Source organism: Cyprinus carpio, chromosome B22 (assembly GCF_018340385.1).
Source record: "Cyprinus carpio isolate SPL01 chromosome B22, ASM1834038v1, whole genome shotgun sequence".
Classification (NCBI taxonomy): Eukaryota; Metazoa; Chordata; class Actinopteri; order Cypriniformes; family Cyprinidae; genus Cyprinus; species Cyprinus carpio.
The window spans coordinates 12175720-12192661 of record NC_056618.1 but is presented as its reverse complement, the minus strand read 5'-3'; the positions used below and the strand labels follow the sequence as shown (position 1 = coordinate 12192661).

The 16942-nt window shown below is 38.2% G+C and overlaps 2 protein-coding genes across 10 annotated transcripts in view; one reads left to right on the top strand and one right to left on the bottom strand.

Annotated features, from left to right (window-relative positions):
* Positions 1-16942, top strand: part of LOC109103223 (NLR family CARD domain-containing protein 3-like) — a 1793396-nt gene that overhangs the window by 1042203 nt on the left and 734251 nt on the right. Inside the window, exon 2 of one of the 9 annotated variants that reach the window (XM_042748654.1) lies at positions 7784-7915. The exons of the other annotated variants lie outside the window; for them this stretch is intronic. The gene's annotated coding sequence lies outside the window, so the exon portion shown is untranslated. The remainder of the gene's footprint in view (positions 1-7783; positions 7916-16942) is intronic. 9 annotated transcript variants of the gene reach the window in all.
* LOC109070511 (ribonuclease inhibitor-like) overlaps positions 1-16942 on the bottom strand; it is an 862999-nt gene that overhangs the window by 610106 nt on the left and 235951 nt on the right. The window lies entirely within an intron of this gene.

Genomic DNA, 16942 nt, shown 5'->3' with positions numbered 1-16942 from the left:
TACACACACACACACACACACAGACACACACACACACACACACACACACACACACACACACACACACACACAGGGGCGTTGCACAAGATCCCGGGAGAGTCCTATGCATAGGCAGTCCTGATGGGCCCCCCTGAAAATATCCAGGTAAAATAAAATATATTCCAGACTTTTCCAAGGGCCCTCTCTTCCTTTGGGGCCCTGGTAATCAGTACTGGTTTTACCCCCAGTCCGATGCCCCTGCACACACACACACACACACAAACACACACACACACACACACACACACACACACACACTTGAAGCCCTCAAAGTGCTCTCTGAACCAAAGCCTGTTAGGGCACATGTCCAAAATGTGAAAAAAAATTAAACTTTGTCATAGAGCTTAACCAAATACATCACTGGAAAGGTCTTGACCTGGAGAGTAACATATATCAATCTGAAGGTTCAATATTATTCCTGCTTTGAGATATTGACCTTTGAACCTTAACCACAGGGCATATTTGAAGGCTTATAATTATGGGACAAAAAGGGTTACATACATGAGAACAACTGTAATAGAAAGGTGTTGACATGGGTTATAAGTTCAGCATAGTCACCAAGGGGTGCGGTGGGGGGGGATGGAGGTTTATGGCGTAAAAATAAAAATCCCCCATTGAACAAGACAATATTTAAAGTCTGATGCCAAAAATGTGTTTGACATCCCCTAAACCCCCTGGAATGCCACCAAGTATTTACAGCTTCCAATTTTAAGGAAAACCCTGGGTTAAAAAAAAAACTACAACTCCCTAGACCCCTCTTCAGTACTTGTGTAGACATCAGCACCCCAGTTGTAGTTCCTCCGTTTTAGGGTTGTGCTAGGGTTGTGAAAACATATATCTACCCAATATATCAAATATCACAAACTGTCTAATAAATAATTATACTGCATGTATATGATCTATGCTAAGAGAAGACAAAAAATGTTTGTTTAATGACGATAGTTTAACTAAAACATGAGACCAGCGCGCCAACTGCTCTGCTCACGTGACGCAAACAGGATGCAAAGAGGACTGTCCTAATCTCCATAGTAACGGCCACGGCCAATGTTGCTACTTCCGCTATCAAAAATGTAAAAAACCCACACACATTTATTTTTCATAACTGAAGGCGTGATTATTAAAACCGTCATATCTGATGTCAATCTATTGTAGTGCCGCGTTATAAAACACAAATATAATTAAGACAAGAGATATTTAATTTTCCACTTAATGTCCGCCGTTTTTGTTTTCCCGACAGGAACCTCGAGACTCACGTGATTGAGACACAAAACAAAAAATTTAGAAAGTTTAACAATCACACAGTTTGCGAAGGAATTTACATTTCCGCTTGACAGCTGTTATGTCTGCCTAAGCGCCTGCAGTCCTAGCCTGGATGTCAATCAGTTCGCTTCAGAAAAGTCATCTAAGGGCAATGTTTGCAGTACAAAGAATGCTTTTGTAAGTTGTGCGTGCTTTAGCCAGTTGTGCTTCAACTTCATGCAATCTTCTCTTCAGCACACAGAGTAGTCCCTCACGTCCTTTCTCCATTAAGCCCTCTGTACTTCCTGAGAATGAAACATTAAAATATAAAGAAATGAGCCAATGGTTACCAGAGAAGCAAATAGAAGAAAGAGACTTCCTATGTATTGTCCTTACATTTCCCACTGGTGTCTTCAGTGAGCTGAAAGGTAAACTCTTCAATCAGTCCAGCAACACTCCTCATGTGCTCCATGTGCTGCTTGACTTCGTGAACCACAATAAATTCTTCTTCTTTCAGTCTAGCCAGCAGCATTACCTTGTCAAAAACATTTTTTTCCGCTCCATATCACCATGACCTGCAATACATTACATCAAAGTGTTATCTTACAACCTCCTATAAAAATATTGGGACAGAAGATATTTTGCATGCTGTACTACTACAATAGAGAAATCCACATCCATTTACAAATTACTGCATTCTTTTTTTTTTGCATATTGCCCAGTGTCTTAACATTTTTTTTTTACATCGGATTCCATATTTACATCAAGATGTGTGCATCAAACAATTTGTATTCAGTGCATTTCAGAGGAAGTACTTACATTCCCATGGCCAGGAGTAGTTGTCCACAGCCAGGAGTTCATTGGGAGGAGGCAGTTTTTTCAACTTCCCCCACAGTAGCATTGTGGTCATTGATGGCAACTTCCAAGGCTTTCTTCTCAACAGCAATCTTTCTTCTCAGTTGATGCCTTCGCTTGTTCCCACCTACAATGAGAAACACAAAATGAGTGTACATTCACACGATCACTACACAAAAGCACCATACAAAATAAGACTTCACAATATGTGTGTATGTTTTATGATTATTGTGACAGATGTTGTGTGATCATTTTTGCATCACAAGTTTCATAATCATTTGAAAAATTGTGAAAAAACTTGGGACATTTTTTTCAGAATCTATTTTAAACAATCTTTTTTTTTTTTTTAAATAGAGGACAAAATTGGTAGGTCAGTACATCTCTGCACTATGCAGAAATATTGGAAATATTTGGATATTGCACTCAACCTTATTATGATTTTGACAGTTTTTCAGTATGCTGCCCTGACTTGTAGTAAACCTACTTCAAAAGATGTTTTTTTTTTTTAAATAAAAGGCTTTGCTATTTTTACTATGTATAAATCAGTAGTGAATTAATTTTTTCACAAATCTGCATTATTAGCGGCCTTTTCTGCTCTCACCAGACTGACGATACAGCTGAAATTTTCGCTGTTTGATGCCCAAATATAGCCCCTCGATGGTCCTCTGCAGGTCATTTTGGATTGTTGCTCCTTTGGATGACAACAAACAAATTGATTAATGCCAATTTCAGTTTACAATCAGCCTCTTTTCAGATCCCCTGTACAAGAGCAGCAGAGCCTATGATTCTTAAAATATCCCATCAAATCATTTTTTCAAAGTACCTGAGGTCCACTGCTGAACATCAGACACCCACTGCTGGACTGTGTCTTGCTGTAGAGATAACTCAGCTGTGAGTTTCTCCAGGTCCTTTGTTGCCTCTGCAATCCTTTGTACAGTCTGTCCAAAAGAAATATCCTTGTTAACAAATGCTGAGAATTTAAAAACAAAAAATGTTATTATACATATTTTCCTAGTTGTACCTTGATGTATCTTTTGGCCAGTGTCCGGTCAAGGTTTTCTGCCTTTCGCTTGTTCCAGCCACTTGCCTGGATTGTTAGCATGTCTGTGCGAACTGACACACAATGTATGTGCAGTAATTTAGGTTCACAGTGAGGACCACAGGTCAGATACTACATTGATCATTCTCTAATATTGTCACATAAACCTGGAAATAATCATACACTTAATTAACGTGTCAGAAGTTAAATTATTATTAAGAGAATCCTGATCAGTGTAAAAGTGCTGACTAGACAGTTGTTTTCTAAGGGAGCACCTATGCATGGAACTCTAAAATGCAAAGGCCGAGCATCAGTGTTCAAACCACTTGGTCTCAATTTGGACACAACTTTACATGAAAAATGCTTACCGGCTTTTGACATGTACTTGGAACATATGGCTGCTCGAGAGAGGAAGCTGTTAACCTGTTCAACCTCCTCCCCGATTGTTGTTCCAGCTCCTTCTTGATTGCGTCCCCCCCATTTTAACTGTAACACATTTAAATGAATGTTATAATTTGGAAAACAACAAGTAGGGGCAGAGGACAGACAATCATAATGTGTGGTGCAAATGGTAAGTAATACATCTAATTGTCATTATTACCTCACACATCCATGAATGCGCTTTGCATGCATGATGGAGAGAAATGGGCGCATGTTCAGCAAGTCCTCCAACTCTGGACAGTGGTCCACAACTTCCTGCAGATATGGCCAATATTTGCAGACCACATCAGAGCAAAAAAAAAACTGGACGGTCTGTGAAGCTAGCTGTTTCTGGAGATAATGGGTATGCAAATATTTCTCCACGGAACATATTTAGTCCCTTCAGCAAAACCCCATGACGGCAGACAGCAGCTTCAACACCTTCCTCATCTAGTTTGCTTCCAGACTTGTTGGCAGACTCTCGTGCTGCGGTCCACTGACCCGCACCACATCTCCCTTTCCCTGGATTTAAACAGATGAGGGCAAATACAGACATTTACACAGTTACATTTTACAAAATAAGCTGTAAATCATGGTATTATGGCATTTGATGCAAACCAAATAATGTTTACATTTTGGGGAAAAAACTGGCAAGCATTCATAAAAATTTTAAATTGTGGTGTACACATGAAGAAATATAAATTTAGCTTACATGTCCAGTTGCTCCATGGATGTAATCAACAAAGGAGGACACCTCAGCATCATTGGCCAAAAAAACTCCATCAAAAAAACCCATCAGGCCTTGAAAGAAATATATAGATGTGGGTTAAATTTAGTGTATAAAAGTAATTTGTGGCCTCACTAGCATTTCATTGTACATGAATGTTACACACCCTGGTTGGCTTTTGAAACGATATAATTCGCGGTTCCCATCCACTGCAACTGCCAACATGGAGGGTGTGCATGCAGGGCACTGAAAATGCTGGACCTGAGACAGCTTGTCAACCTCAAATTTGGCATAGGCCCATTCGAGGAAGGCCCTCTGCATTGTGTCCCCACAGATCTTACCACTCTTAGAGCAAAAGTGAAAAAACAAAACAGTTTTGAAGGTTGGCTTTAGACTGTGGTCATGACGAAGAAAGGGCTCTGTCAAGAAATATATGCTGAAACTTTGGGGATTGTAACAACAAGTCCTAACAATGAATCTGTTATTTAAAAGGTGATCCAAACAAGATAACTAAATGATGAGTCCACTCACTCGCCCGAAGAGTTTTGTACGACATTTGAGCATGCTGACAAAAGCTTGTCTCGACATCCCTGGGGCAGTGATTTTTAGATCCTCATATGTGGTGAACAAGTCCACCAAGTACAAGGTCTCATTGACAGTGGCTGGCCAGTAACCACTTTCAACCAGATCACTTATGGTCACTGGCAAAGTTTTTCCACAGGAGCAGTTTACTGATGGAAGGAAGAGGTTGTATCTTCCTGAAATTTCAGACAAAAAAAATTATCTCTTGTTCACAAGAAACAAAAAACACAATATGAAGAAATAATAAAAAAAAATGTTACCATTCATTCCAATTAAAATAACTGGCTTTCCCTTGGAAAAGCTTGTTTGCCCAGTGGAGCAGTCGCAGCAGGGAGGAACGATTGGTAACATGCAATCTAAAAAGCAGAATTAGTTTACATATTAGAGTAAATGAAACCAAAAACTCAACAGAGAGGGTGTTGTTTCTATCAAACACAACTTCATCCAGCATGTTTGTTGGAGTAAACCAGGATTTGTGTAAAATGTAAAACAGCCTATATAACCTGAGACTTAAAAACTACCTTTTTCATGATAGGAGAATTTCCCTCCCTCGTGCTGCTGAACAAAAGTGGATGGCGGCAGGTGTCTGAAGAACCCCTCCACCATGAGCACCAGGGCCTCATGTGTGGAAAGGTCACAGGCTGTGCAGTAGAGTGATCGCGGTAAACAGTCCCTACACATCACTACTGCAGCCTTGTGTCCACAGTGATGGCAAACCCCCTCCTTGGGCTTCTCAGATGACAACATATTGTTCACCATGAAGGGCCTCATTACTGTCCAATTCTCCAGAGAGGTAGTTTGCCTGTTCCTCCAGTCTGAGGGGAAAGGTTGTTCAGCACCACTTCCCAAGAGGTCTCGGACATCTTGAATGAGGGAGTCTGAAAATTAAAAGGGAAGAAGGCAATGTTAAATCTGGACAATTACCACATAACAAATAAGGAAACAAGTATTAAGGGAAAAAAAAACAAAATTTTCGATGATCACAGTGTCTTCAGTTGTGCTGGTAGACGGAGCACAGGACACGCTTTTAACGCTTGCTGAAGAAACTGCAAAAATATAAATATCAATTTAGAACTTGCTCAATGAATAATGAATGCAACTAATGATGAAAAAACAAACAAAAAACCAACCAGTAGCTGAATCTCGCTTTCGTTTCTCTCCAGCTCTACATCTTTTTGGCAGAGGATGACCATCTTTGTCCTCATCAAGCCAAACACACAGCTTTGTGGATTGTTTTGACCCTCCTTTAGTTTGTCCATGCTGATCCACCTAAATAAATAAAAAACCCAAAGTACAAACAACCACCCCCCAAGGTTATAACCACCTATAAACATCTCATTATAAAACCAATGTTATAATATTACATTGTAAAAATTCAGTCTAACGGTTGTGGCCCTTTCTAGAAAACCCGTTATACATTGAAAAAAAGAAAAGAAAGTTAAACGTTTTGACCGAATATTGAATTAAACTCTCACTGGCTCTAATGTGTGAACTCAGCTCAGCTCAGCACTATAGCTTGCATTTGAATAAAGACATTGAACCTGGTACTGTATAGTTGCACTTTGTCTGGAGTGTTGCAGTTTTGCACCTTGATACTTCTTCCCTGCTATACCTCAGAGCCTATTATTGGTCTTAGACCTTGTAATTAGCATGTAATTAGTATGCTTTTTTCCACCAATGAGATAATGTTATTTACCTTGCACTCATCCAGGAACGCATCAACCAGAATGGCATCTTCGGGGTCAAGGTGATTCATTTTCAGCTTGGTCAAGTTTTTTCCTTTTTTCCACGCTTCCTTTTCCTCCTTGTTTACCTTTTCCTGCTTATTTTTCCTCGTTTTCTTCTTCTTCTTCTTCTTCTTCTTCTTCTTCTTCTTCTTCGTGGAATCTGGGGCCACAGCTATGCTAGGCGATAGCAGCGTCCATAGCAACCAAAACGTTGCAGTTTCACGTTATTCTGGCGAGATCTGAAAAATCTTCGCAACAACGAGCAAGCGAGTGATTATGTACATTCACTGAGTGAATATTATGAAAATAAAATATATATTTCTCGCTAGAAATGTAATCAAAACTTATTTTTATGCAGAAACTAACTCAAAATATTGATTTTTTTCACTAAAAAAGAGAGAAATGTCCGCCATGTTTTTTGTTCTCACGGTCGGAATCTTGAAAGTCACGTGACTTGGACGCAAAACAATAGGAAAAGAATAGGCAAAAAAACCAAAACCGTAACAGTCATACAATTCAAGGGCCATTATTGTAACCCCTCTACGTTTTGCACTTTGGACCAACGTAGTCAGGGTACGTTTTTATACACACACACACACACACACACACACACACACAACATATATATAGACATGTAAACCATCTCTGAGTTTTCTTATATCGTGTTATATTGTTAATGGACATAACTACTGTATACATGTGATCCCTAAAAAAAAAAACACACACACACACACACACACCACGTGTTCTTTAGCCCTGCAATGAATAAGCGAAAGTGACCGCACATTGGATAGTCTACAGTATTCTAAAGTTCCAGATATAATTGTTTGCGCTCTGCTTTAACACTGGGTCTTGTTATAAACCATAAATATTTGACTGAAAGGTGACTATTAATATCTGTTTGCTTGAAATTTAACTTTGAAATGTTGCAACTGTTGCCCCGCTTTCTACTTCTCAAACCTCGGTCTTTCTATGTTATCGTGCTGGAAAACACGAAGGAACATTGTGCTTTGCGAGTTACCCTTTTCTTCATAACTGTAGTGGCGTGTACCACAGTTTGCTTTGCCGATTGCGAAACGTGATTGGTAAATAATTTGCCAGAATATACCCTGACCCACGAGATCTGTTGTGAACTGGACTTTGATTTTCTCCAAGATGAAGTCGTGTCAGGTGACAAACATCAATCGTGAAGATCGCACAGGTGTTTAACAGCGATCACAAACCGAAAGTGTTTTAAAGACTTCTGGATTCTCTTCCTGCAGCACAAGATCGTCTGAACTAATGCAAGTAAGTCTGAATACTTTCACCATTACACTTATTTAGGAGAATGATGAACGCATTTCAGAGCTGTATGAAGCGTGATGTGTGAAGTTATAACTTAACGACCGAGATATTAATAAAACAAACCGTTTAAAGACGATGAAGGTTAAAACATTTTAACAAGTCTTTACAAATGTAGCATTAATAATAATTATAAAAGTGCTATTTTATTTCCTCTTTTTCCATTTTAAGACGTGAGGCTGAAAGTGTTCTGTGATCAAATAGAGAGACGATAAACACGAGCAAAACTGTTCTTTTAAACTTCTTAAGTAATGTTCATGTAAATAAAGACGTGTGTTGTGAGTGATCTGAAGAGATTATTACATGGCAGTATATTTGTAGTAGGGCTGGGCGATATGGCCTAAAAAAAATCCCTGATTTTTTCACAAAAAAAAATCTGATTTACGATTTAAATCGACCCCATCCCCCACTTAAAATTAATATTCAGATGACAAAGAAATTGTTCAAAACAAGTTTTAACTTTATTTAGTTTTGATTTGACCTTCTGGGATTTGATCTGTATTTCCCCCTTGGGGTTAAAGTTCAATCAGAAACAACAAGACAAAAAGACAAGATGGCAGGCCCTGCCATTGTAAACCGTGAAAACGTTACATAACATAAAATGTAACACAACAATCTTATCATACTGGGTACAGTTTGTAAATGTTTGTAAAACTGTCAGAGGTCTTCACATTTTTTTGTTTTTTGTTTTTTTTGTTTTCATGGGAGCCACACTGATAGGGCAGAGTCAATCAGAGAGCCACTTCTACCGCAAAGTATCAAAAGTTACATCTAGTCATAAATATCATGTCTTTTTATCAATCTGTCATCACTGATATGCAATGCGATGAAGTACAAAAGGGGTTATCATTCTTATCATTTACCAGTCAAATTTATAACTGAGACAAGATGATTTAAAAAAAAGCAGTATTACCTATATATACACTAGCCCATTATGCATCTAACCATCCAAGTGGACACTCGGCGTTAAGAGCTGTTAAGATTAAAACTGCCAACTCCACAGTGAGTCAGTGTCATGAACGTAGGACAGAGCAAATGTAAATATATTTTCTAGTCTATATTTCCATCTTGTAATGCCACTGGTTTAGGTTATTATTATATTTATATATAATAATAATTTATATTATTATTTATTTAAATATTAATTATTTGTAAATGGAGCAGACACAGTTAGACAGTGTCTACACCGGACGCGAGAGTTGTCGTGCCGCACTCCGCTGCTCTTACAGTCGGTCTAAACTTGAAGACACCACACTACAGTGTCAAATCATCTGAACGTAGTGTCAGTACATTTCGTCATAAATAGACCGAGGCATCAGTTTACTGATGGGTATCGTGTCGCATCACACCCCGTCAGTGTAGACAACATCACTGGCTTCTAGTGTCTTTTGTTGTATCGCACCACTCGTGTCCGATGTAGACCTGGTGTGAGTTTTTTAATGGGTTATGTTATAGCCCTGCTTGTTTTTAATTTTTTTATGAAATATCTGTATTGACTGCATGATCATACCATAGTATTATTTACTGCCATGCGAGCCACAAAAGTAAAGCTTGGCGAGCCGCACAATGAGTAACACTGCTGCAGGTTGCTTTTTTGGTGGGTATGTTTGTGCTGCTGCGGTCTTGATCATTTTGTAGGGCAAAACATCCTCTCACTCGGCAACATATCTCTATGGCAAATGTGCGGGGGAGGGTTGAGCCCATTCCCAGATAGAAAATGACATGTGGCCCAGTTCTGGCCCACATCTCCCACATTCTTCTGGCCCATAACGGCGATGACTCAACCAGAGTCTGGCTGACAGAAGTCAGCCACAACTGGACCAGGTGTAGACCACATCTCACAAATTGCATGGCCCAGATGTCACCCACGCCATTTCTAAGATGTGGCCTAGATCCGGTCCAGCTGTGGCTGACTTCTGGGTTCGATATGGCCCACATTTACCCTTTCTAGATACAAAAGCATATGTAATTCATCCAGAACAAAGAAAAACACTCCTATAGTCTAAACTGCTTCATTAAAATATCAAAATTAGACAAATATATATATTTTCTCTCACACACATGGAGAGAGAAAACAGAAATACAAATGCATGTAGAGATATAGATATAAAACAAATACATTTACATTATTACAAAGTAAAAAATACAGGTAAATATTTATAAATATAGTTAAATACACATTTACATTACATTTAGTCATTTAGCAGACGCTTTTATCCAAAGTGACTTACGAACGAGGACAATAGAAACAATCAAAACCAACAAAAGAGCAATGTTTCGGTTAGCTTAACAGTACACATAGCAATTATTATTATTTTTTTAATTACATAATAAATAAAAAGAATACAGATAGTATAGAAAAAGAATAGAGCAAGCTAGTTTTAGAGGCCTTTTTTTTTTGCTTTTGTTTATTATATAAAAAAACTGATAGAATACAAAACGATTAGAGAAGTTAGTCTTTTTTTTTTTTAAGAAAACAAGCAGTTAGTAAATGAAAGACACATATACACATGACATGTATATCACATAACATTAGAGTTGTGCGATTTGGGGAAAATATCTAATAGCGATTTTTATTTTTAAACATTGCAGTTGCGATTTGATTTGTGATTTTTAATTTTGCGCAGTCAAACATAATCTTAATATTGTCAGTAGTGTGCAGCACATTATGGGTTTCGTTACTCTGCTGTAATGAAAAAAACAATAGAAACCATCACAGAAATTATTATTTCAATTAAAACAAATACAAAATTCCTTTTTGTAGTGTGTTTTGGGCATTATTCCAATAGGAATTACTGTTGTTTTATTGTTTCCCATCTGACAGATTACATCCCACCAATAGAGTCCATCAAATACCAGTAGACACCATTATAGTTTACATTAAAACCAATATAATTCCCCTTATAACCCTTAAATCCATTAAACTGTGTTTTGGGAGGGGTTCTATTGTTTTGTTTTGTTTTGTTTTTGTTTTGTTTTTTTTTTAGCAGGGAATATTATAATGGTATTACTACTTTTACGGAATTTATTACAGAATGGGGGTCCACTAGTCAATAAAGTTTTAGAACCACAGACAACGAACATTACTTTATTTTTTTAATGAAAAGTTGGCTTTGAAATAACAACACAATTAATTGAGTTATAGTTCATGTTTAATATGTTTAAGAATGAAAATTTAAAATGTTAAAATATTCAAAATATGTAATGTTAACTTAATTGACCCCTTATGAATATAATCATGATTACTGCACGCAGGATGATGGGCAAACAGCATCTGTGCTGCCTGTCTCAGGTGAGAGTGGTGCTAAGTGGTCATCGTCCACAATCGATGTTTAAAAATTCATATTTCAAAGCATTTATTCAACAAAAGGTAATATGCAACAATTTATGATATCATAATATTCATTTAATAACGGCTGTAGTACTGTGGGAAACACATTAAATAGAAATGTACATGTTCGCTGCTCTAGCTGTCTCCCCTCCAAAGCTGCAGTCTTGAAGTGTTGATTGCCCACCGTCTGACCTGCCGTGGCATGGTTAAACAGTATTTGAATTGAAATAATTTTGACCTTTTGAGGCTTTTCTGTAATGTACATGTATAGGCCTGTTTACACTTTAATGCCTTTACTGATCAGATACTTGTTAAAACTGTTCCATTTACAGTTGGCCACATAAATGTGTCTCAGCAAAAATAATATAAACACATCTTCACTTCCTGATCTGTTTGCAAACTCAACAGAGTTCATGTCCCTGAAAGCAGCAGATTGACTCTGAGCTGTATTTTATTGATCATCAGATAATTTCAACATCAGAGACACAACAGGAGAGAAAGTGTCTTCAGCACTGAGAGAGAATTCAGTCTCGTTACTTTCAGTGAAGATGACTGTCCTTGTGTTTGGAATGGTTCAATAATAATGTTCAAAAATAATGTTTCAGAGTAGTGTGCTGCAGTGCTGTCACATGACAAACAGTGAACATTAATTCAGCACAGCTGTCAATGTTACCTCACAAATAAACGTGTTAATAAGGGCTCATGCTAGTAAATAATGCTATATTGCCCAGTTAAACTCATTTCTGAACTTTACATATTGAGCAGAACTGAATCAACACTGAACAATGATACTATTTTCTTTTTGGGAGTTACACTAATTGGAAAAAGCTATATATTCACTAAGTGCAAATAATGATAAATTCTGTTTACACTAAAATAGTGATATGTGTAAATAGTATTTAGGTGGCAGATATTTATACCTCAGTACTGAAGTGCATTATAAAGCAGTATGAAAAAACATATTAAGTGTAAATGATCATATTAAAATTATTAAACAGATGCTGATTAGGAAAAGCCCTCTCTACTCCTACCCCAACCATTCCCAATAAACACTTTATTATTAATGAGGCATTTTATTTCCACTTTTCAAATATTTCCTTTATTTTTATTGAAAATAAATGCATTTCTGACCAGGGGTCCGTTCTTCGTACGTGGATTACCCAGCTCGCTGGAGTTTATTGTTGCTGATTTGACCAGATTGTTAGGTTAGAAGCACCTACAGCATCAGCTGAAACTGTAATGAAATACAATTATTGGCAAAACAGATTTAACAAATGCTCCACTGTGTTTTTGAGTTTGAGCTCTGGAGAATGTGGAATGCTCCTATTTATAGTGTGTTTTTATAGCAGTGAGAAATGTAGCCAATCACAGACATGTTTGTTGATCTCTTGAATGCAGTGACCAATCAGAGGTGTTTAAGAGGTTTTATTCAGTGCAGAGTAATGCAGTTTTATCTGTTTTACTGATTTTAATGAAAAGTTGTGAGATCATGAACTGAGATGAGTGACAGATTTTTAGTATAATTGTGAAGTGAGCTGTCTTTTGCACTTTCGAGGTTATATAGATATAATCTGTTGAATAAGAGTATTGTTTATCACGCTGCCCAGAGCATCGACGGTCAGTTACATGCTGCAAAGTTTTGTGAGTGACATCTACATGAATGTGTGATTTACTCTGAAGCTGACATCATGATACTAGCACGGGACAAAAATATGGCATGTCAAAATAGATGTGCGCAATGTAAATGCAGACTAATAGATTACTATAATTTAGTTATTCCTAATCATAATATGCTTAGTTTCTATTTATTTCAAAGGCTATATGCTTAATATGTAGCTCTGCTTGACACATTTTGTATAAGGGTCACTAATCCATGTCTCTTGTCTGAGGGGTCCTTGCCCTGAACTTTGAAGACCCCTGATATAAAAGCACTATAGAGATAAAGGTGACATCATTTGATTTAATCAGAAATGTACCATAGAGATTAAAGTATAATTTATCTCTTCCTAACAATATTGTTTTTAGATACACAGTAATATTTTGTAGTTTACATACATACTTATTGTACATATAAAGTGTTGAAATGTGTTGCATTGTGGGAAACAGTATCCCATTCAGTGTCTTCAGATGCATACATCAGATTTCAGCAAATGTAGCAGGTAATCATACTGCAATAGAGTAGGAGTTGTATGGTAGTATGCCATTCCAAACCCAGCTTCAGCACTGATTTTTAAAGGATTTGTTGTAAAGTGAAGGGAACTAAAAATATCCTGTTGGTACATTAGCCTATAGCATTATTAGGCCTGCCATTATTATTTCTTAATGTGATGAAATGCTACTCTCACAAACTGAATTTATTTTTTAGCGTGTTTTAAAAAAAAAAAAAAAAAAAACATGCAGCAAACGAAAATAGGCGATTAATCGGTTAAAATGTGTTAGGCCTATTGTAGGTTAACAAATTTACATTATATACTTAGGAACAGAGTATGGGCCTAATCTAGGCTATGTTGTTAACTATTTACAAGTTTGGTTTATGTTTTTATCCAGCTTTTTTTTCCATTGCATCTGAAAATGACTTTGTGCATGCGCATTCACTTCGCACGCTCAACCTGCCTCCCACGATGCACAGTTGTGGACGATTTCAAAATGTTTGATATAAAGGTTGCTGACATTATACAGGAGTTGTTCATTAAAAAAAAAAAAAAAAAAAAAAAATATATTGTTAGTTTTATGCTAACATGCAATCAAGGTCTTCGGATACTATATAAGATACAAGTTCATTTAGCCTATTTAACATGCATTGTGACATTTTACTGTTTCAAATTTATAAACTCCTTAAAGGGTTAGTTCAGCCAAAAATGAAAATTATGTCATTAATGACTCACCCTCATGTCGTTCCAAACCCGTAAGACCTCCGTTCATCTTCGGAACACAGTTTAAGATATTTTAGATTTAGTCCGAGAGCTTTCTGTCCCTCCATTGAAAATGTATGTACGGTATACTGTCCAATGTCCAGAAAGGTAATAAAAACATCATCAAAGTAGTCCATGTGACATCAGAGGGTCCGTTAGAATTTATTGAAGCATCGAAAATACATTTTGCTCCAAAAATAACAAAAATTACAACCTTATTCATCATTTTCTTCTCTTCCGGGTCTGTTGTGAACGCGACTGCTGTGACTGTTGACGTACGACGCTGCTGACGTGTTCTCTGGTGCGCCCAATAACAAAGAAAACACACGTCAGCAGCGTGCGTACGTCAACAGTCACAGCAGTCGCGTTCACAACAGACCCGGAACAGAAGAAAATGATGAATAAAGTCGTAATTTTTGTTATTTTTGGAGCAAAATGTATTTTCGATGCTTCAACAAATTCTAACGGACCCTCTGATGTCACATGGACTACTTTGATGATGTTTTTATTACCTTTCTGGACACGGACAGTATACCGTACATATACATTTTCAATGGAGGATCAGAAAGCTCTCGGACTAAATCTAAAATATCTTAAACTGTGTTCCGAAGATGAACGGAGGTCTTAACGGGTTTGGAACAACAGTTAAGCTATTGTAAAATCAGCATCAGGTAAGATTAGCCTACTCACATTCATTTATATTTTAAAGTCAGTTTAATAGTATTGAAATTCAAGTTGAATCTAGTATTAAAAAAAGGTTTTAATTGCTTAAATTATCTCTATGAATTAATAAGTTAGCATGACTTTTTCATCATAGCATTTTTTACGAGCTGTATTCGTTTTCTGAAACCAAGCACCCACTTTTTTCTTTTTTAAATCTCCTACAACCTCTTTTTTTTAAGGAAGGTGCCATCAGGGAGACCTAAAGATAATAACATCATCATTAGAGTTGCCAATTACTTCAGAAATGGAAAATAAGGGCTAATAGAGGTTCTTTCTTTTATTCTTTATTTATAATGTTTATTCTTGAAGAAAATAAGTATTTATTCTCTAAGAAAATAAGGGAAAGAATATAAGGGACGATCCAATTATTTGTAATGTACAATAATATAGGCCTATATCTGCCTGCAGTTAAAAAGTTATCTTATTTGTTTTGATCCACCCATTTATGTAGGCTACAATTATTCTAAAAATAAAAATAAATAATGTCATAAAAAAAAACAATGCTATCGGCCTGAATAAATTTACCATTATAGAATTGGGGTAGTAATTTAGGACGTGAAAATTGTCACGATCTCTAGCTGGAGTGCCTGTGAGCTTCATTAGAGGGCACTACATTCCAGACTCTTGCCACTTTAACCTGGACTCCATTTCCCATAATCCTTTCCCAGGACTCCTCATCAGTTGCAATCACCTGTCTCTCATCACCTCATCAGTCTCGCACTATAAAGGTTGCACACATCCACATACACTTTGCTGATTATTGTTTAGCCTGTACCCTGTTCCCTGTATCCTTGTTTCTTTGCTTTGCCGTGCCTCCTTGTTTTTGACCTTGGACTGTTTATCTGGTTTATGATTGTTTTGTTGCCTGCCCTGACCTTTGCCTGTTTACGGATTCCTCTTTGTCTTTGCCTGGGACATTATTGTTTGCTGGTACTGGACTCTGCCTGTTTGACCACTCTATAATAAAGCCTGCATTTGGCTCCTCAACTCTGTTGTCACGACGCCTCCATCATAACAGAATAATCAGCCGAACAAGGATCCAGCGGCTTTCTGAACGATTACTGGGCAGGTATGGACACTGCAAGACTGTTATTAGCTCTCGAGCAGTGCACCCGATCACTTGAGAGCTATATTCAAGAGTATTTTAGATCTTGAGTGTTTTTCTGATCTGCCGGACTGTGTGCTTATGACTTCTTTTGTGAGGTCATTACCCAGCCCCTCAAATCGCGACTAATAAGCGAGAGTCCCCATTTCTCTCTCAGTCAGTTTATGGGACTATGCTTGTGTGGTTGGCTCTTCATTCACTGGGGGTGTCGTGGGGAGGAGGAACGTGACATAGCACTCACTCATGTTATGGGCAGCCGCACTAGAGCACAGAGCACAGAAATGGCGGCAACAGCTGAGCCTAATTGCAAGATGGCCGCACAGCCCGGTGCAACTGCACAAGAATGGCCGCCAATCCAGAGGCGCTCCTCGCAAGTCACGATCCAGAACCCGCGTCCTCGCATTTCGCCTTAGAGAGAGGTCCCGGTCCATGGCACTTGCCTCAGAAAATGGCAGTCACCGTTGACCTTCCAGAGTCAGTCAAGTCGCCGTCGTTGTTCTGTCACTTTGCGTCAAGCCTCGTCACTCAACCGACTATTGACGCACCGAACTCCCAGAGCACCTCGTCACGTCCCAGCCGAACTCCCAGAGCCTTCAGACGGACCAGATCCCAGCCCAACACCGAAATCAACCAAGACGACATGATAGTCCCGCGCCCACCGGCAAACTCCAGAGGCTTTGTAGGTCCCAGGCGCGCGCAACTGGCCCAGAGCCTCGTCACGTCCCAGCCGATCCAAGAGCCTCGTCACGTCGCAAGCCGGGAAACTCGCCGCCACCGTGGACGCACGGTGGTCCATACGTCCCAGCTCCGGACCTCCCAGCGCTCGTCTCCTCCTGTCGGTTACACCCAGCAATGTTCTCTCAGTCTGTTGTGTTTCTGTCAAGGAGACTCTTTACCCGGCT